This window comes from Danio rerio, chromosome 7 (genome assembly GCF_049306965.1).
Source record: "Danio rerio strain Tuebingen ecotype United States chromosome 7, GRCz12tu, whole genome shotgun sequence".
NCBI classification, from domain to species: Eukaryota; Metazoa; Chordata; class Actinopteri; order Cypriniformes; family Danionidae; genus Danio; species Danio rerio.
The window spans coordinates 21,609,053-21,630,265 of record NC_133182.1 but is presented as its reverse complement, the minus strand read 5'-3'; the positions used below and the strand labels follow the sequence as shown (position 1 = coordinate 21,630,265).

General features: G+C 36.7%; 2 protein-coding genes across 5 annotated transcripts in view; both read right to left on the bottom strand.

The window, feature by feature from the left end:
• Window positions 1-16,858, bottom strand: part of kdm6ba (lysine (K)-specific demethylase 6B, a) — a 149,712-nt gene extending 132,854 nt beyond the window's left edge. For all 4 annotated transcript variants that reach the window (XM_009303125.5, XM_073908352.1, XM_068222582.2 and 1 more), the window contains exons 1-2: window positions 16,403-16,858; window positions 5,385-5,470 (exon numbers count right to left, since the gene is read on the bottom strand). The gene's annotated coding sequence lies outside the window, so the exon portion shown is untranslated. The remainder of the gene's footprint in view (window positions 1-5,384; window positions 5,471-16,402) is intronic.
• efnb3b (ephrin-B3b) overlaps window positions 1-21,213 on the bottom strand; it is an 888,832-nt gene that overhangs the window by 197,636 nt on the left and 669,983 nt on the right. The window lies entirely within an intron of this gene.

Below are 21,213 nucleotides of genomic sequence, written 5' to 3'. Positions count from 1 at the left end.
ACCGGTCACTTGACGCAGAAGTATAAATCAGGCTTTAGGGTGGAAGGTATGCACATTGTGGCACATGTTATCGGGCGCCCTTATAAGTTACTTAAAAAAAAAAAAGCTAATGTTCACTTAGATGACACTAATACAAGTTTCTGGCATCAGCATCTTGTTGTCCTATTTCATTTACATTTTTTGCCGATTTTATTCAACCAAATAGCATATGCCTTGAATGTAGTGCAAATAACTACTAGGGTTGGGCTGATAGACGATGCCATCATCCATTGCCAATGGCCGATAGACAACATGATGCTGAGCCTCCGCCCTGCCCCCGTCTCAAACCTGCTTGCGAAAAATACACACTTAGGCCCCGTTAACACGAAACGAACATGATCCACAGTCACACAGTGTTTTTTTAGAGAGCAGTGCACGTCAGACAGTTTATCAAGGAAGTACCGCTGGATCGCATCTCACTATAGTTGTTAAACGTGATCTTTAATTCATCTTGTCTCTATCGATCGACTCTTTTGTCTTTTGAATCTATCAGGTAACGTGCCACAGCCTCAGTACACTGCTTCAATCTTTCACTTTCAAGCTTGTACTTAATTTTAGCGAAAACCTCAGATACTGTTGGTTGGTTGCTGTCGATTGTGCCCCATTTTTACAGACCAGTTTGTTGACGTTATTATAGCGACACAGATCACTCTGCCTACAGAGTCCCACAGAAAGAGTGATTGACAGGTGGTAATTTGTGTGCAACTTATCTTTATTTATTTGTGATTTGGTTATGGGTAAAACAAAGACCATGAGGGTCAGGTAGTTTTAACGGTAGGATACAAATAATGAATTCATTATGAATGAATTAATTATTCATAAATAATTACATACCTATGCACGACGATGGCATCATCCATCGCAATGTTTCAAATTAGATATTGTACGATGCCAAATTGGTGGATGTCGCCCAACCCTAGTTGCTACAACTACTTTGCCTCATAGACAGTGCAGGAAGCGACAGTATTATCATTAATAACACTTGTTTAGCACAAAAGTTTGTAACATACAAACAAATTGTAAAAAAAAAAAATCTTATCTATGAAATGTAATGCCTTTATGCTTTGTTTTCTTTGCTTGCTCGTTACTAAACCTGAACGCAGTGCAAACGTCAGGCATCATTAGATTGGCTCGAGTTGAGTGACAATTGTCCTTGGAGCCCTGTACAAATATGGCGGCGGTATTGATGCATACTCAGGGCCCGTATGCAATTTCTAATGTATGCATCTATAGAATGTAATGAACAAGCGCATGTCCTTTTTCAGCACATTGAGTATAGACAAACACAGGAATGTTGTGACGAAGATTGTGCTACAAGTTATTAAGTATAACTCATATAAATATGCAAATTTGCAACATTAATTTTTATCTATCTATCCATCTATCTATCTATCTATCTATCTATCTATCTATCTATCTATCTATCTATCTGTCTGTCTGTCTGTCTGTCTGTCTGTCTGTCTGTCAATGTAACAATGAATGAAGGAGAAGCTGAACAGAACAAGTTTTTATGATGATTCTGTGTCCAGCTCTGACATTCAGCCTTGGGAAGAGTTATGTGTCATTTGAGACTTGAGACATTCAAGGATAGAGGAATGTGTGTGTGTGTGTGTATATATATATATGTATGTGTGTCTGTGTGTGTGTTTGTGTGAGTGTGTGTGTGCGCGCAAAGGTGACACCGTGAAGACCATGAAGATGGCAGATGATTGACAGCCTTGTCTTGGTGATTGATACAATGTACCGAAAGCTGCATGACACCATGTGTTTACCAGAAACACTGCAATAACTCTCTCGTACTATTTAATTCACTTCACCTTGCTGTACGGCCTAGTACCAATTTAAGAGCTCCCAACCTGCAGACAACACATTCATCTCTGCATTATTTCTGAAGGACACTGTTTCTCTGTGCTTCCAAGTTCAGTTATACGTCACCACATACCGGCTTATTAAAACTCTATAAGGCATGGGACGATAACCGGTTTCAAGGTTTTGTGTGGTTTGGAAAAGTCAATGTTTTGATCATTTGGAAACGTGTCAGAAGGTAAATTTTTCTGATCAATCATCTGTTGAACTCTATCATCACAAATACTGCAGAAGATCTACCAGAACCTGCATGGACCCAAGATTTCCATAGAAATCAGTCAAGTTTGGTAAAGGAAAAATTGAGGTTTGGGGTCACATTCAGTTTGGGCAGAGTGGATGGCAACATCAACAGCCTGTAGGATCAAGACATTTGTGCTGTCCATTACATTACAAACCACAGGAGAGGGCAAATTTTTCAGCAAGATAGCGCTCTCTCATACTTCAGCCTCCACATACAATTATGATAATTATCAGGGATGCCCAAACATTTGTATAAATATATATAGTCGTATTGTACAGCCCTATAGAGCATATCAGAAATGTTCGCATTCAGAAACTGTGAGTGAGATGAGTGGGTCAGACTGACACCGTACAGCAGGAATGCACAAGAGCTTTTTTGCATGGTCTACATCATTAAACAAATCAATCACTGTAATACAAAACCCAGACTACACTTAGAGACCTTAAGAAACACCAGCCAATAGGAAACAGTCAAGGGGTTACAAACCAATATCAGCTCTCCTCGGATAGCACAACAACAGCGGAAATGAAACTTAAAAGCCAAAGCCATTAATCCATCATCAACATCTCCATCACTCACATTAACCCCGTCCAATAAACTACTGAGCCTACACACAAAAAAACACACACCATCAGGCAACTTTTTGATGCTGTTTACTTGATTAATTTTGATTCATGATGTAACAATGTAATTAATTACTCTATAAATCCCTCAAGTAAGAACCACAGTGGAATATTATAGGTAATTATATTGAAATAATTATAGAATGTTTTATTATAGATCAATTTGACAAGCTCCTTGAAGAACATGTGTGTCTTTTACCTGATTACCGCATAATTTGTTGCTCTATTAAAAATTAATAAATAAAGAGAAGTCACAGAGGACATTCGTATTTGTTTTCTGTATATATTCATTCTAAATGTTCAGTATTTGAGCTCGTCTCTGAAGTTGTGAATCATTACCTATGTGGATGAACTGGTTGTTCATTCCAGTGGTTTGGTTGATGCAAACACTGCTTAACCGATCTGAGTTGCACCACATACATTCCATGCGCTTTACTGGTCTCATGACACATACAGTACATACAATACATACTTTTACTTAACATTATATTAATCAAAAGTGACAGTTCAAACTTTAAGATTGTGTAACGAAGGCCAGCTAGCGAAGTGCTGTGCAGGTAAAGCTCACTTCTTTGATCTCTAAAGGTGCTCTAGTGACAGATGCTAGAGGCCATGGTCTTAAAGGCTGATTTATACTTCTGCATCAAACGCACGCAGTCTACGCGTCGACACATAGCCCTACGCTGTGGCCGTCGGCGTCGCTGACGTGCACCTCTCAAAAAATGTAACTACACGTTGCAACGACGTGTAGCGCAAGCTCTGTGATTGGTCGGCTTGGTAGCGCTGACGAGTCTGGGCGGGACAGAGAGCAGCATGAGCGGCGCGAGCCCAATGGAACGATTGTTTAAAAGTGTGGAGTCCCCTGAAGGAGCTTTGGATGGAATGTTTTGTTCTGGGTTTACCTCATAGATAAAGTTGTTGCACGTTAAAGTTGTTGAGCCACTTGTACATCCCGGAAGCGTTCAGAGAGAACAAAACACAGGCGAAGAAACTCGACACAAAGACACATTAACACATCACTGCCAACTAGCGTTTTGGAATTGTTAATGCAGACCAACAGAGACAGCACGCAGAAGTATAAATGCACAGCTACGCGCGTTGCATGCACTGTTGGTTATGCCGGTCACTTGACGCAGAAGTATAAACCAGGCTTAAGCCCCCTTGTTAGAGCAACCGACTCCCATACAAAGACTCGACGGTTTGGGTTAAGTGCAGTAAGACCAGTTGGTTAAACTTGGAGGCTTGTCCGGGATGGGAGGGAGTTTAGGGGGGGTGAGTGTAACGGACGCCAGCTAGCAAAATGCTATGCAGGTAAACCTCACTTCTCTGACCTCTAAAAGTACTCTAGCGACTGATGCTAGAGGCCATGGTCTTTAGCCTCCTTGTTAGTGCAACCGACTCCAATGCAAAAAAAAAAAAAGCCAGTTTATTCCCAGCTCAGACCGGGTTAGGCACTTGGGGGCTCATCCGGGATGGAAGAGATGTGTGTGGGGTGGGGGTGTGGGGGGTGTAACAGAAGCCAGCTAGTGAAGTGTCTATTAAGCAACATTGATACTGTTTTTGAGCACAAAACCAGCTAATCATAATGAAGTCTGCAGTAATGACTGCTGAGAAGAATCACAAGGATAAATTACAATTAATTAGCAATGGCATAACATTTATTTACTGTTAAAATATATACAAATGGAAAACCGTATTTAAATTGTTATAACCTTTCATAATATTGCTGTTATTATTACCTCTGATTAAATAAACGTGGCCTTGTTGAGCAGAGAGAAAAAAATGTTTTGAAATACTGTATTATTCCAAAACATGAAATAATAAATATTAAGATAATATAACTTAAGTAATCTAAGCATTACCTGCACTCAAAAAACTACTTTTGCTGCTTGTTTAAACTACTTATTTAAAATAAGTCAAAACAATTGTAAATTGGTTTGTGAGACAACAAAATTGAATTTTTAGTTTAATCCTCTTACATTTGTAAAAACTATTAAGTTAACTTAATCGATTTGTGTTAGGACAACGTGAAGCAATTGTGTGGAACCCAGCAGTCACATGAAGGGGGCACAACTTGGAGTAGGGGCGTAACTTATATTGTTATTGACATCCCAGCCATGAATAATGCGAGATATGAGATGAGTCAAAACAAGCTGTTGTCGACAAGACGGTAGTAATAATATTTTTTATAATTAACAAAGCAAACTTTTACATGAGTTTCCTCCAAATTTATCTGCAATATTTTCATTTTATATATAGATGTTAATAACTCACAACGTAACGGGTAGTTTAATAAATAGTAGAATTAATTCTCATTTCTAGAAATAACAGATTGCGCATGCGTGTTACTATGTCCACCATGTATTGGACCTAATCCAGAACATCATTGTAGTACACAGTTGATTAAGCACAGTGCCATCTTGTCGCCAACAGCTCTTGTGGTTCAGTGGGATCTTGACAACTTACACCCATTCTACAAGTTATGGCCGCTTCATGCTACGCCTCTTTCTTGCAGTCTGCAGACAGACCCTACTCATTAAAGCTAATAGGGTACTATTAGTGTACTGAAGCAGACAACCTTCAATTCAATCAGGTTCATGCCATTGCCAACTGACCTCTGTGCTCTCCGTCCACACCGGCTGCAGATATAGAATCCAGTCGCCCCATTGGTCCACATGAAGTGTCTCGTGACCTTTCTCACCTATTGGAAGTAAGAAGAAAGTGTGAGTCTTCATTGGCCGTGGAATTCAACATGTTGATGCTCAGGGTGGCCAAGCAACCCACAGCCATGAAGAGCACTGTAGAAAAGAGTTTACTCCATAAACTATAAAGAAAAGACAACAGAAATAATACTTCAGTTAAAACTACTTGTGGTAAATCAAAAAAACCTGAAGACTTCATAAGTCACAATTTTATCAAGTAAATGAATTTAACAGTATAGAAAGGGACAATTTCATCAAGGCACAACAGTGCAGAACCAGAATAACTCTGTGTAGATAACATTTTTTGGGGGATTATGCTTTCTTACAAGACAGAATAATATAAATCTCAGATGTCTACAGAATACATGGTTTCTGCTCATTCATTCTTCCATTCTTCCAAAATTCATCCCGCCACGGGTATATTACAGCTTCTCGTTCAAAACATTCAGTCATGTTTTTTTAATAGCAGGTAATAATCGCACCAAAACCCAATAAAGGGTAAGTGAATTATAACAGTGCAAACCTTTCTATAACCTATAGGTCTATTGGAGACGTTCATATATATTCCTAGCAAATCTACTAAACGTTGGATACATACTTGTTAAATAAACGCACTAAATCGCACTTCAGCAGCGATTATGTGAGAGCGCACAAATAGATCTGCGCTTGAGCAGGGTATATTTGAAGGGGCTTGCAAGAAGTTTTTGTGCACGAGCAGAGGAAATCAGCGCGCGAGCAAAGAGATTCGCATGCTCGTAGGCAATACATAAAAGCAATCTCGACTTGTAATACTGCGCTTACGACATTTGTCATTGAAATAACGCCACAGGTAGTTGGGCGATCTGTGTAAAAAAGGCCTGCCGCCACAGCTAGAAAAAATCCTAGAGGAAACATTGGAATATGCATGTGATGTTTCAGCTCAAAGTACTTCACAGATCAGAGATCATGTATTATACCAGGCTGTTTTTAAATAAAATTACCTTTACTGCATTACTACATTACTGTGAGGGTAGGTAGACATTAATAAAATACAAATAATGGGTAATTTTATAAACAATAGAAATAATTGTTGTTAACTTTTGGCCACAGCTGTATCCCCTCTAGCTACAACCCATGTGCTTTGAATCTTTTGGCATCAACGACAAATCATCTGCTTGTATTTTAAAGCCTTGTCAGTTTAACATCCTTACATAGCTTTCTAAGTGCTGTCAGATGGCACGTCATGCATCAAAACAAACTCTTTTTCATGTCAACTGTCAAATACACACAAAAAATAAGTGTTCATATTGTTAGTTCAATTCAATTAAATAGCGCTTATGCAAAGTAGATTGTGTCAAAGCAGCTTAACATAGAAGTTCTAGTAAATTGAATCTGTGTCAGTCCAGTTTTCACAGTTTAGTTTAGTGTGGTTTAAATTTCACTGCTGAAAGTCCAAACACTGAAGAGCAAATCCATTGATGTCTGTGAATTTAAACAGAAAGATAAAGAAGAAATCGCACACAAATTAACGTATTAGATCTGCACAATTACACACTCAACCAGGCCTTGGGCAGGAATTTTTCAATTCCAGGTATTGTGATGTGTTCATTCTCAGAAGAAAAGTGAGGATTACAATCGAGGCATTTGAGGGAGTTTAGTAACAGTGCTTACGGATATAGAGAATGACTCCCTTTGATTTGAACTTTGTAACTTTGCATCTATTTCTCAAGCACAAATGGTAAAAATATGCACTAATACCAATTAAAAGTGTATAAAGCATAAGCATGCTATTTAAAAATGTTTAATGAACAATAAGGATTGATGAGCTCAATTAAAAGAAATGAATAAGTTTTACATGGTTTTAATCGTGATTTTCAGAAATTTGCACATTGTATTATTAGAAACTGATAACTAAACATGCCCCAAACCTGAAGCGATTTATTGAGCACACATAGTTTGACATGACCAACAAATCAGCCAAGAAATAAGTTCTCTGTTTATAAGAAGTGATTTGCACTGTAGTTCCTGCTGAAGCTGAACAATGTACCATTTGAGGATCAGATTTGGATAGTTTTGAGGATTAGATTGTTTATTAAAGATGAAAAAAATATTATTATTTTTTTATATGTAAATATTTATACAACAATGATCATGTTATTATATGTGTGACTGTTAAATTTTTTCATTTAAATACTACTATACTCCCTAGAAAACCTTAAAGCGCTGCATATGAAACGTTCATTTTTGCTACATCAATCTAAATGAATGAAGTCTTTTTAAATACAGGTATTTAAATCACCAGGTGAAATTACATTCATATCGCAATATTTATCGCAGCAAAACAAAATATCGCAATATCATGCAGCCCTAGTTTCTGTTGTCCACATCCAATCAATGTGAAATAGTTTTAAGTTGTGACCCATTTGTTGCCAACCACCACAAAAGAGTACAAAACAAAGCAATGCTCTTTGTGTAATTCATATGATTACCAGTAAATCATATTGGTCAGTTTTATATTATCAACACAAATGCAAATGTCCATTTTCTGAGCATGTGCTGCCCTCTTGTGGTGACACTGTACCATACATATCTGTTCCACTAATAATGAATGTTTATTACTTAATAAATGCAACAAAAACGTGTGTGTATATATGGTCCTAAAATTATTCAATTATTCTTAGGACAATTAAAAAAATAAATAAATTCATCCACTTCAAAATTTAACTACGATACATATAAACACACAGTTGAAGTCAGAATTATTAGCCCCCTTCTAAATTTTATTTTAATTTTTTTTTTTAAAACATTCCCAAATGATGTTTAACAGAGCAAGGACATTTTCACAGTATGTCTGATAATATTATTTATTCTAGAGAAAGTCTTATTTGTTTATTTTGGCTAGAATACATTCATATATAATTTAATATAGACTTTGATGATTATGTACCTGGATAAAATACAGTAAACATATTACAAGCATAAATAAATAAAAACAAATATACAAATGAAATAAACAGTGCTTTATCATATTCTGGAGTTTTTAACAGTATATTGAGGCACAGAAATGAAAAGATCAAATGTAAAACAACACTAAAACCTTTCATAAAACTATTCAACAACAGCTATTCATGTCTAGGGACCAATTTGAAAAATGTTGTGATCCACTCCAAATGATGACTACTGTAGTCTTCATTGTAGAACTAATTAAACGCAATTCTTCTGTTAAAGCTAGACATTTGATCATTTCTAGTTCTCAAAGGGTTTAAACTCGCTGGAAATCTTGCAGTCGCATGCACTCCTAAAAAGAATCTTTGTTTTCTGGTTAATTACAATCCCAGCTCAACATTGCAGATCCTGCGCTGTGACTGTTGCAGATTCGCACATTGCGAAATCAATGCTGAAACGATATATTGTGTAGCCCTATCATGAACAAAAACTTTATTGCTTGACATCGAAATAGCATGCCTGACTGTATGAATGAGCTACAAGTTTCCAATTGTATCTGGATGCAGACTCGCAGATAATGCAAGCCGATATTGCACGTCTCAGAGATGCAATGTCAGACTCAGTGCACTCAATGGAGCTAGTGACGTCACTGTGAGATGAAGGGTTATGAATGTGCATTAAAGTTCCTCAATGCACTTGAAAATCACTTATTTTTCCTTTAGCTTGATCCCAATAGCACCGACTGATAACACATTCTACCGACACCTATGGACGTTTGTGTCCTGTTTTACATCAAACTCATTTTGTAAGCCTCAGACCTTGAGCAGACAGGCATAAATCCAGCTGCAGTTCTTAATCTAATTAAGATTCAGCGTAATTTCTCACACACAAAAGAAAATATACTTAGGCCTTATTTCCCTTTATATGCAATCTCAGGACAGTGACCACATTATGGCTTTTAGTTCAAAGAAATGTCAAAAGGATAAGCACAATATTTTCCACACTATAAAGTTTTTTTTTCCTCAGCTAAAGCAACAGAGGATGATATATTTACAATTATTAATCTATTTTCTGTGATTGTCTTAGGACGACACAATGGCTCAGTGGTTAGCACTCACAGCAAGAAGACCACTGGTTGGCATTTCTGTGTGCATGTTGTCCCAGTGTTTGTGGCTGTGTTTCCTCCAGGTGTTCTGGCTTCCCCCACTTATAGGTGTAGGTGGATTAAATAAACTAAACTGTCTGTAGTTTGTGTGTGTGAATGAGTGTGTATGGATGCCGAAGGAAAATGAATAAATGAATGAATGTCTGGACATAACCTCGGCAACAACAATCATACTTGCTTACCTAAAAAAAGTATGTCACCAAACATTTTAGCTAATGATTGTGCATATCATCTAATCTGGGTTGGAAGTGGACATATTTCAATATTACATAATTTAATATATCGTGATTATGAACATGCACAATCATATTGATATTGTGATCACTTCAAAATTCATTCATTTTCCTTCAGCTTAGTCCCTTTTATTCATCAGGGGTCACCACAGTGGAATGAACCACCAACTTATTCAGCAGGTTTTACAAAACCGATGCCCTTCCAGCAGTACTCTCACATTCACACACATACACTACGAACAATTTAGTTTATTCAATTCACCTATACCTACCAAATTGATTAGCTTAATAGATTCAGGTTAATCTGGCCTACTACATGCTGAAATATTGATGGATAATTCTGTAACTATTGTATGTTATTACTGTACAAGACTTCATTAACATTAGTTATTTAACTTTTAACTTTAGCTTTTATTAATGTAAATTTTGTTAATAATAACACATTATAATTTAGTATTATTTGCATCATGCATAACCATTATATAATCGAATCAGTGCAATAAAATGGTCTTAAAATGATAATAAAATAACATATCACGATAATTTCTGAGGTAATAGATTGTAAAACAAAAAGGCCACAAGAACTATATTTTGAAACGTACCATTATACTAAATCCAAAATTAAACAAAAATTGCTCAGGGGTAGCTTAAATAATGTGTTGGTGCTCTTTGGGTAGGGGATTTATCAGAATAAACAATACAGTATATTTGGTTGTTGTGCTTGCAGAAGCACTGGCACAACTACTCATTTGTTTCATTTAAAGACTTTCACATGCAGAATGTTTATATTATGCAGTAGTCAACACCTATTCCTGTCTTAGGACAGTTTTGAAAAACCTTTTTTATCCACATCAAATGTTGACTACTATAAATAGCTTATTTAACATGTAGAATGTAGTGTTTATTTACTATTAGACAGATATGAATGGAGTTTTCACCTAAAGCATATATCAGTAAAATATTTTACAAAAAAGCATTATTCATTTCCTTGTGTTCAAAACCTCAGTGAAAAACAATCAACCGAGTTTATTAACAATTAACAAATGCAAAAGGGTTAATATTAAACCTAGATTTGGAAGTTTAACAAATTTATTTTTGATCAAAGTGTATTTTTGGACCAAATCCTTTCATCAAGAGTGTTGTTAAACGTACTGCACAGAAGTCAATAAAAATAGTAAATAATAATAAATTTATAATAAACAAATAATAAAAATGTAAGATATGTATCATTTTTTATCAAACTGCATTTTTGGGATCAATCATTTTATTTATTAAGGGTTTCTAAGCCTATTGCACAGTAATAAAGAATAATGAATGCAGAAAGTGTAATTTTATCCCATATTTATGATGTATTTGGCAGTCTTTATGAGCATTATAACTTTCTATCAAATATAATAGTGTTCATTATATTATTTTCTTCCACACAATACTACACAATATTCATTAAACCTGTTGCACCGCAGTCAATAATTCATCTGCTGTGATGCATTCATTGGCTCACAGACACTATCCTATGATGAATGTAATAATTACACAATAACACTTTCATATCCTTTAGCTGTGGAGTGGACGGCTATGTGTGTGTTTTCAGTGTATTCCTCATGGAATGGTCTGTGGTGGGTGTTTTTTTGTGTTCAAAACCTGATTGAAAAACAATCAACCGAGTAGCCTAGTTCACCCAAATTATTTACTCTGTTTACTCTGGTTTCAAACCTTTATGAGTTTCATTCTTCTGATGAACATAAAAGAAGATATTTTGACGAAAGCTAAAAATCATTGACTTCCGTAATATTTATTTTTTCTACTACGGTAGTCAATAGTTAGAGGCTTCTAACATTTTTCTAAATATCTTTTTTTGTGTTTGGTAGATGAAAGAATCTCATAAAGATTTGAAACGAGTAAAGAGTGGGTGAAGTTTGACAGCATTTTCATTTTTGAGAGAACTATCCCTTCAACGCCGCCATGTCACAAGCATGGCAGCAGCTCTGGCTCTAGAAAGCTCCAAAAGGGCTTTAGCGGTGCTGCAGCGCCCCCGCGCGGCCACACAAAGGAAACACATGAGTGGAAAAAAAGGCAATAGTATGATCCTGCACAACTGGAGTAGCTGCATTCTCAGGACCGCATTTTTAGGACCGCATTTTTAGGACCCTAGTTTTTTGCGGAAGCGCCACCTACCGGATTGGATGACATAGTGAAACTGCATTTCTAGGACCCGTTTTCAGGCACTTTTTTCCAGAGGTTAAAGTGTAAAACGCCTGCTTTAAATAACAATTTTAAAATGAAACAAATGAATTTACACCTAAAATATAAATTAATAAATAGAGTTGAGTGCCTTAAAAGTCTTAAATTCCTTGAAAAATACTGTATATTGATGAACCCCATTACATTGAACTAATTGGCTCAGTATTAGGGAAAATAAATTGAAATCAAATGGGATCAGCATTTGCAGTTACTAATTTAATACCAGGTTGTAAAGGTTTTAGAGAGTCAAGACACAAGAATGATTCAAGAATGTACATTTATATAAATATCCACACAGTCTTTCTGTATTAATGCAATTCAACCACAAAAATGACCCCACTGTTTATTCAGTTGCTGCATTCAATTTTTTATTCCTGTGAATGAGAGAGAAGAAGAGAGTTCAAGTATATGTATGTATGTATGTATGTATGTATATGTATATATATATATATATATATATATATATATATATATATATATATATATATATATATATATATATATATATATATATATATATATACATATATACATACATATACATACATACACACAGTAGGGTAAATAAATATTGTCTCAGAAAACATATTTCTAAAGGTGCTATTGACCTGAAAACCAAAGAAAAAAAATATATGAATAGAAAACAAATCTAATTACTTTACAAATTGTTATCAACATCTGGTGAAAATTTCATGTCAACAGCACCTTTATAAATATGTTTTCTGAGAAAAATGGAAACGTGTTGAATATTCAATTCAATTTCAATTAATTTCATCTTTATTTCTAAAGCACTTTTACAATGTAGATTGTGTCAAAGCAGCTTAACATTTATTAAATTCAGTTCAGTTCAGTGTGGTTTAGTTTTCACTGCTGAAAGTCCAAACACTGAAAAGCAAATCCATCGATGCACAGTTCCACAAGTCCTAAACCAAGCAAACCAATGGCGACAGTGGAGGAACAAAACTTTACCAATTGATGAAAGTGAAGGAATAAACCTTGAGAGAAACCAGGCTCAGTTGGGCACAACCATTTCTCTTCTGGCCACACTTCACGTGCAGAGCTGCAGTCTAAGCGCTGGAGGCTGAAGAACACTGGGCGTCCATCGTGGAGAAGCTGCTGGTGTGAGTAGGGCACCAGCGGGTTTTCAGGCTGGACCACAGGATCAATGTGGGCACTCATCTGTCGCTGGGGTCTTTCATTAATCAGTCTCATGCTCTCCACTTCTCCATGACCACCACAGCATCTGCTCATGATACGGTCTGGTCCAGGATTATGGATACATCTAGAAGTCCTCTATGGTGGCATCATCTCTTCACAAGTCACGATCTCTAGAGGCCTCTAGATAAATATCCCCAGGTGGAAATAGGGAACAAGGAAAATATTTAGTGCAGCTGCTGTTCATAGTGTATTTAAACAAAAGATATTAAATATCAAGACAAAAATGAAGTGCTATGAGATAAATTAGCAGTTTTATAAATAAACATGAAACGCACATGATTATTTATATCAAAATGTCTGGTGCATTAAGACAGCAAGAGTGTGTCCTCCTGGTGGTTTGTCAATCCCACTCACCCGCATAGAGCACATGGGGCAGCACAGTGGTTAGCACCGTCGCCTCACAGCAAGAAGGTTGCTGGTTCAAGCCCCGGCAGGGCCAGTGGTCATTTCTGTGTGGAGTTTGCATGTTCTCCCCATGTTCAAGTATATAAGTGTAAATGGGTGTTTCCCAGTACTGGGTTGCGGCTGGAAGGGTATCCACTGTGTAAAACATATGCTGCATAAGTTGGCGGTTCATTCTGCTGTGGCAACCCCTGATAAATAAAGGGACTAAGTCGAAAAGAAAAATGAATGTATATAGATATTCTTGAATATGTAAAATCATGTATATAAACTCAAAAGGTTAATCAATTGTTATGCAATTAAATTTAGATTAATATTTAATATAAGTGGTATAATAACAAACATTTGCTTTACAGTGTTAGCTATAATATATATATATATATATACACACACACACACACATATATACACACACAGATATATATATATATATATATATATATATATATATATATATATATATATATATATATATATATATATATATATATATATATATATATATATATATATAAGCACTGTTGGGAGAACCAAACAGGAAACCTTACTGCCAACTCCATATTTTTTAGTATATAAGAGCAATACCCACCTATTCAATGGTCTCTCTTCTTTCGTCAGTTGTTTGTCAATCTGTCTGTTAAATTCTTTTACTTCACTGCAATAGAGAACAATCACTGTTGAATTAACATATATACCAGTAACAAAAAGGCTCTTTGAGCATTGTGCAAAATTAACCATATTCTGACCTGTAATGATAACCGTTACCAGAAAGAAAGTCCTGCTCAGCATCATCCAAAGACAAGCTCCTCAAGACACCCAGAGCATGTACGATGTCCTATGAAAAAAATAAAATAAAATCATTTAAATATGGACTAAAATACCACCACAGAACAGCAAATCATTTTACATGGGTTCATAAATGAGTAGCACCCAGCATGCAGTTTATATACTTATTTGGCCAGACATTCCTCTGGAAAATGAACACCACAGATAAGCTGCACTTCATCATAGATATGCTATAAACTCAAGAACACAGCTAGCATTTGTAACTGTATTTATAAACTGCTTATCAATGTCTATTAAATGTAGAGTTAATGCTAAACAAATAAAATATTAATAAATTAACTAGTTATTAAATGCTTAATAATTATTTATAGTATGCAGATGTTATAAAGTTTAACTCAACAGTTTGAGATAACCTCAATGAAAATATTCCTGTAGTTTGTTTTCTTTTCTTCCTACAATGGGCCTAGGCAATCCAATCATATTGGCCATCACTTCTTATTCGCCAGGTAAAACATACCTGATATACATTAAAGATATGAGACTTTATATGGTTAAGGCCTGCAGAATAAGCCTAACTTTTAAAACCGTCAAACATCTCATTCATCACTGTAAAACGATGACAAAACATCAGGCTAATAACACATTGTGGGGCTAACAGGCAGTCAGCACAATTTTTAATGTGCTAATGTAATACAACGTTGAGTAATGGTTTTTACACGAATATAGCAAAATATAGATAAATCTGAAACTCTCACATCAACGTGCTTTTACCATCTTAGTTTAATGCACGTGTCACTAAGCGTATTAGACCGCCGTTAAGTCAACAAGCCATTAAATCAACAATGTTTCAATAAACCATTGTCACGAACTACGATCGTCGTAGCATTTAATCAAACTAGAAAACGAACTCTAGAAAATTATTAACAGTTATAGTAGCTCTTACTCTGGCTGTATAAAATTATCCATTATTATTATTATCATATTTTATTCTTCTGGAAAAAAAAACTCGTCACGTAACATTTTTGTCCCAGTCCCCAGACCCTTGGGGTAAATCATGCAGGCTAATCTGGCATTTCTGCATAACTTTACAGTATAAAACAGCAGCATTACAAAATAAACACATACTTTAACAGTTTAAAATAAAACTTAATAGAAAATCGGTACTTACACTTACCTTGTCATCCGTGTCGTCCATTAGCGCATCCTTGATCCAATCCGACAGTTGGCGCTGTCACAAAAAAATAGGGTCCTAAAGATGCGGTCCTAAAAATGCGGTCCTGAGAGTGCAGCCACTCCAGTTGTGCAGGATTACCCTTCTCAAAAAAGGGGGCGGTGACGTACAGTCAGAAGAGAGGAAGAGAAAAAACATGGCTCAGAAAAAAATTCAAATGTTCTTCCTGGAAAATCTCTGATCCCGCCACAACTTCACCACATGACATTTCCGAAAGAAACGCGACACCCGCGAGCCCCCTCAGCCAGGCCCGAATCTCATTCAGCCACTATCTGACATTTCATTATTTAACTATTTGAAAGCCTCGCATTAAGCAGGGTTTGATTTGCATGTGAGCTTATTTAAACACACGCGTAACTGCGCTATATTCCAGTGTTTCTATACTAGACGCGATTACACAATGTTGAACTCCAGTCTTCCCGGTTCACGTTAACTATGATCTCACCCGTGTGTTACTGGTAAAGGGTGGGCAACTTTGTCCACCACTCATATGGAAACCTTTCACTGACTTTCTGTTTGCACCCGCACAGTATGACTGTGAAAATTATCAACCTGCAAGGCGGGAATTAATCACGCTTCCAAGCAGAAGCCACGCCGGACGATTCATTGCGTTTCACACCTAGTGACTCACGGCACCATAATCTGCTATCAGAACACAACAGGCGCGAGATGCTCGGTCCATAAGCGGTGTTTACATGCAGCACAAAGTGCCGAAAGTGTGTGTCTTTACCTGCTAACGCACGGAGGGTCAAGCTGGGAGGTGGCTTCTTCTTCTCGCATGTCCTCATCGTAAAAATGCAGGCTACATAAGCAACTGCGTAGTTCTTCTTCTTCTGGTGAATGAACGGCGGCCGCAGAGCGCGTTTCTCCAGCACCTTCATCCTGTCATACATTTGAATCGCACGCTGTAAAATGTCGGCGCAGCTGCGTTATGAAACCACAGTGAGAGGAGATGATGTGACACAAACATCCAAATTGTTCCAGAGTCTTCTCTAAAAACGCGAGCACGCATCTGAGGCTTTTCAGTGGAGCTCTGGCGTCCAGTCGCGAGTTTGATGTGAGCAGGAGATGCGCGTCTGGAAATTGCGCAGTTTTTAATCCGCTGCAAACGCAGGCACTCCCCTCTCTCTCTCCGTCGCTCTCCCGTGCGTTTCCCCCTGCACTCTTTCTAGCTGCTTCCCCTTCTCTTCTTCTTCTTTCTCCTCCTCCTCCCTCGCACTCGTTTCCCCCCTCACGCAGGTTTATTTTTCGGTGGAAGAGAAGAGTGGACCCGCACCGCCCCGCCTCCGTTACTCCCGGACGCTCAAGACTTCCAAATTCCTCCATCTGAATCGGAAGAGCGCGGTGTCTGAAGGGGTCAAGAGTAGTGTGTGTGTGATGTTGATGGGGCTGGATTGATTTTGTTTCATCTCTAGTCAAATAATCCTTCTATTGTCTTCTGGTGATTTATGATATTTTTTTGTCCAATGAAAACAAATAATATACTAAATGCTTTAGTGTCTAAATACGCTTTGTCAAGAGTGTCTGAACAAACAATACATTTTATAAAGTTAAATAGCCTATCTCAGTGTTCCGTAGCCTATGTGACTATTATTCAGCTTTGATTATAGCCTGTCAGAACAGGTTTAAAATTTATCAAATCTGCGCAAAAACATTTGACAATTTCTAACCCCATCATTCATCTGAGCCATTTCCCCCATTCTTTCAAAAAGACGGCCACAAATAGGCAACAATTGTTCAGTGTAAAAAATTGCCAATTGATTGCCAATGTTGATAAATATTTAAGTATGACATTGTAAAATGTTATAAAATGCATTGTAAATGAAATTGTTACATCAAGAATACACCATTGATCTGAATAAAGCATTTTTGGTAATGTGAATATTAATGATAGATTATTTACAAGATTATTTACAACTCGTTGCATAATAGTCTGATTAAAAACATTCTTTCATTTTCCTTCGGCTTAGTCCCTTTGTTCATCAAGGGTCGCCACAGCGGAATGAACCACCTACTTATTCAGCATATGTTTTACACATGCCCTTCCAGCTGCAACCCAGTTCAGGAAAACATCCATACACACACTTTCTCTCACATACACTATTGCCAATTTAACTTATTCAATTCACCCATACCACATGTCTTTGGACTGTGGGGGAAACTGGAGCACCCGAAGAGAACATGCACGGGGAGAACATGCACACTTCACACAGAAACGCCAACTGATCCAGCTGGGACTCAAACCAGCGACCTTCTTGCTGTGAGGCGACAGTGCTAACCACTGAGCCACCATGTCGCACCTGATTTAAAACATTTTATCAAAATTTAGTTTGGTTAGCATCGGAGTTTTCTTTCAAAATTATTATAATTGATAATACAGTTGAGTACACTGTAAAAAACAAAGTTGACTCAACTTAAAATTTTAAGGCAACAAACTTCAGGACATTTTGAGTAACCAGATTACTGCACTTGACTCGATTTAAGTTGAGTGAACTCAAAAATGTCCTGAAGTTTGTTGTCTTAAAATTTTAAGTTTTTTTTTTTTTTTTTTTTTTACAGCTACACAACTGTATTATTAATTTTACAGTATAGTTTATTGAATATATTTTATCTTAAACTATTTATGGAACTAGCAAAGTTTATCAAGGCTGTCTTCAAAATCGCTTTATAGTTAATCAACAATTAAATTCAAAAGGTGTTAATATTAAACCTAGAATTGGGAGTTTATCAAACATATTTTTGATTAAAGTGTATGTTTTCGGACCAAATCCTGTTATGCACAGCAGTCAATAACTAATTAATAATATTAATAAAATGAAAAATATAACTTAAAAAAATATTTGTATCAAATTGATTTTTGATTAAACTAAATTTGGCATCAATAGTTTTATTTATTGAGGGTTTCTAAGCCTATTGCACAGTAAAAAAAGAATGAATGCAGAAAGTGTGATTTTATCACTTATTTATGATTTATTATGTGCAGTCTTGATGAGCATTATAACTTTCTATCAAATATAATAATGCTTATTATATCATTTTTTCCACAATACTACATAATTGTCATTAGACCTGTTGCACTGGAGTCAATAATTCATCTGCTGCGATGCATTCATTTGTCTTCTCTGCAGAAGGAATAGAATGTTCTATAATGAATGTAATAATCAGTATATCATACAATAACACTTGTGGTTAGCACTGTTGCATCACAGCAAGAAGGTCACTGGTTCAAGTCACGGCTGGGTCAGTTAACATTTCTGTGTGGAGTTTGCATGTTCTCCCCATGTTGGCATGGATTTCCTCTGGGTGCTCCAGTTTCCCCCCACAGTCCAAAGACATCTACTATAAGTGAACTGAATAAACTAAATTGGCCGTAATGTATGTGTGTGAATGAGTGTGTATGGATGTTTTCCTGAACTGGGTTGCAGCAGGAAGGGCATCCACTGAGTATAACGTATGCTGGATAAGTAGGTGGTTCATTCCACTGTGGCGACCCCTGATGAATAAAGGAACTAGGCCGAAGGAAAATGAATGAATGAATGAATAAATAACACTTACCTATCATTAAGCTCTAAAGTGGACGCTGTGTGTGTGTGTGTGTTTTCAGTGTATTCCTCATGGAATGTCTGTGGTGTGTGTTTTACTGCCATAATTGAATACACAGATGGAGGCCGTTTGATGCAATACTATACAGAGAAGAGCTAACTCAATTATGTCAGTTCAGATGCAGTGAGACCCAGCACCGCTGTCCCCGAGGGGACCGGCTCACTCAAAACGCAAATCAGATTGTCCACTTGTCCTCAGCTGGTGCTTTCAGACCATTATTAAGTTCTCATCTGGAGTTTAAGAGCAGGGTGCAGACAGAAATCTGGATAAGCTCAGACATTCGCATCTCCCCAGCTCTGCAGCAACAAGTGTGGGATTGATGCGAGGTAATGTTAGTTGTTTTATGAACGAGCCCCTCTCACAGTCTCAATGGTTCTGAGGTGGGAACATTGCGGTGATGAATAAACCCTGGGGACTTTATTCTCCATTTTGAGACTCAAAAGATGTCTTTCTCTCCCTTCTTCTTTTTAACTTCCATTTTTTTAGGGGAGAAAAAAAAAATCTGAAGTACTCTAAAAGATTACAATGGGCGCCTCGGAGGCCAATTTGAATGTGAATTAGACATGTTGCTATGAGCACCCCAACAACCAGTTTGAGGTACAGAGACACACAGACCTGTGGCTGAATAAAGAGCTCCTTACAGTCCAAGCAAGTCTGCCTTTTTTAGAAGAGGATGGCGGAGTGAATGCAGAGGCCACCCTCACACTCTCTCTCTCTCTCTCTCTCTCTCTCTCCTCCCCACTGAACTATTCTTCTGCTCCAGTCTCTCTGCTCTCCTTCTCTTCTTCCAAGAATTTTCCTGAGAAGATCACCACTTCACTCACCCCTCCGGCTCTGAGGAACAAATAATGCCACACATGGCAATCATCGAGGCTGGAAAATGGAGCAAATGACCACAACTGTTGAATTTAAAGAAAAGTGACCGTGGACATGGAAGATTTGGTGGTCATTTTTAACTAATTGCATCACACTTGAGCAAATTTGGCATGTGGTCTCATTCTATGTTCCTACAGGGTTCATCAAGTCAAATTTAAGACTTTTAAAGACCTTTTTTATGACTATTATGAATGAAATTTCAGACTTACTCGAGGCTAAACGCTAAAGATTTATTTCTAATGGCCCAGTTAAAACATTAAAAACAAATGTAATTGTAAAGAAGATAATAAATAAACTTTTGTTAGAACTTTTATTGAGATGGAAAGTTAGTGATTGGATGGCTGTTTGATTGGGTAGCTTTACATGGACATGATAAAATCAAGACCTGTAAAAAATTATTTAAGACCCACAACACAATATTTCAGTAAATTTAGGCTTTTTAGGACCCACAATTTCAATTTAGTTTTAAAATTGAAGACATTTTAAGACTTTTAAGACCCTGCGGATACTCTGCTATGGACAGCTGATTTGACACAATTCAGGATTGCTCAGTTGTTGTCAAAGCAACAGGTCCGTAATTGGAAACCTATTGGGAAACAGGATTAGACTGTGGCTTTACCTCACTGTTCACTACAATACATATTAAATACTGGTTGTGTTGTGGACAAGAAATTGAAAGGAGTTGCTTTCTAACCTAACATTGAAACTTACTGTTAATTTACTCACCCTCATCCAGGTTACATTTTTGTTTTTTTCAGCAGAAAATCAGTAGAATTTTAAATGAAATCAAGATGGTTTTTAAAATGCAAGTCATTGACAACCATCACTTTGATCATAAAAATGCATAGCAAAGAACAGCATATTTATAACAAGTTTGTGTTCTAAATAATTGGTCTGCACTCAAAATTTATGTTTGCCAATTGTTCAAACTACTTAATTAAAATAAGCTGAAACAACACAATTCTTGAGTTTTTGGGGGACAACTTAACTGTTTTATGTTTTGAGTTAATACTAATAAAATAAATAAATGAATAAATAAATAAAAAACTAATAACTTAATGT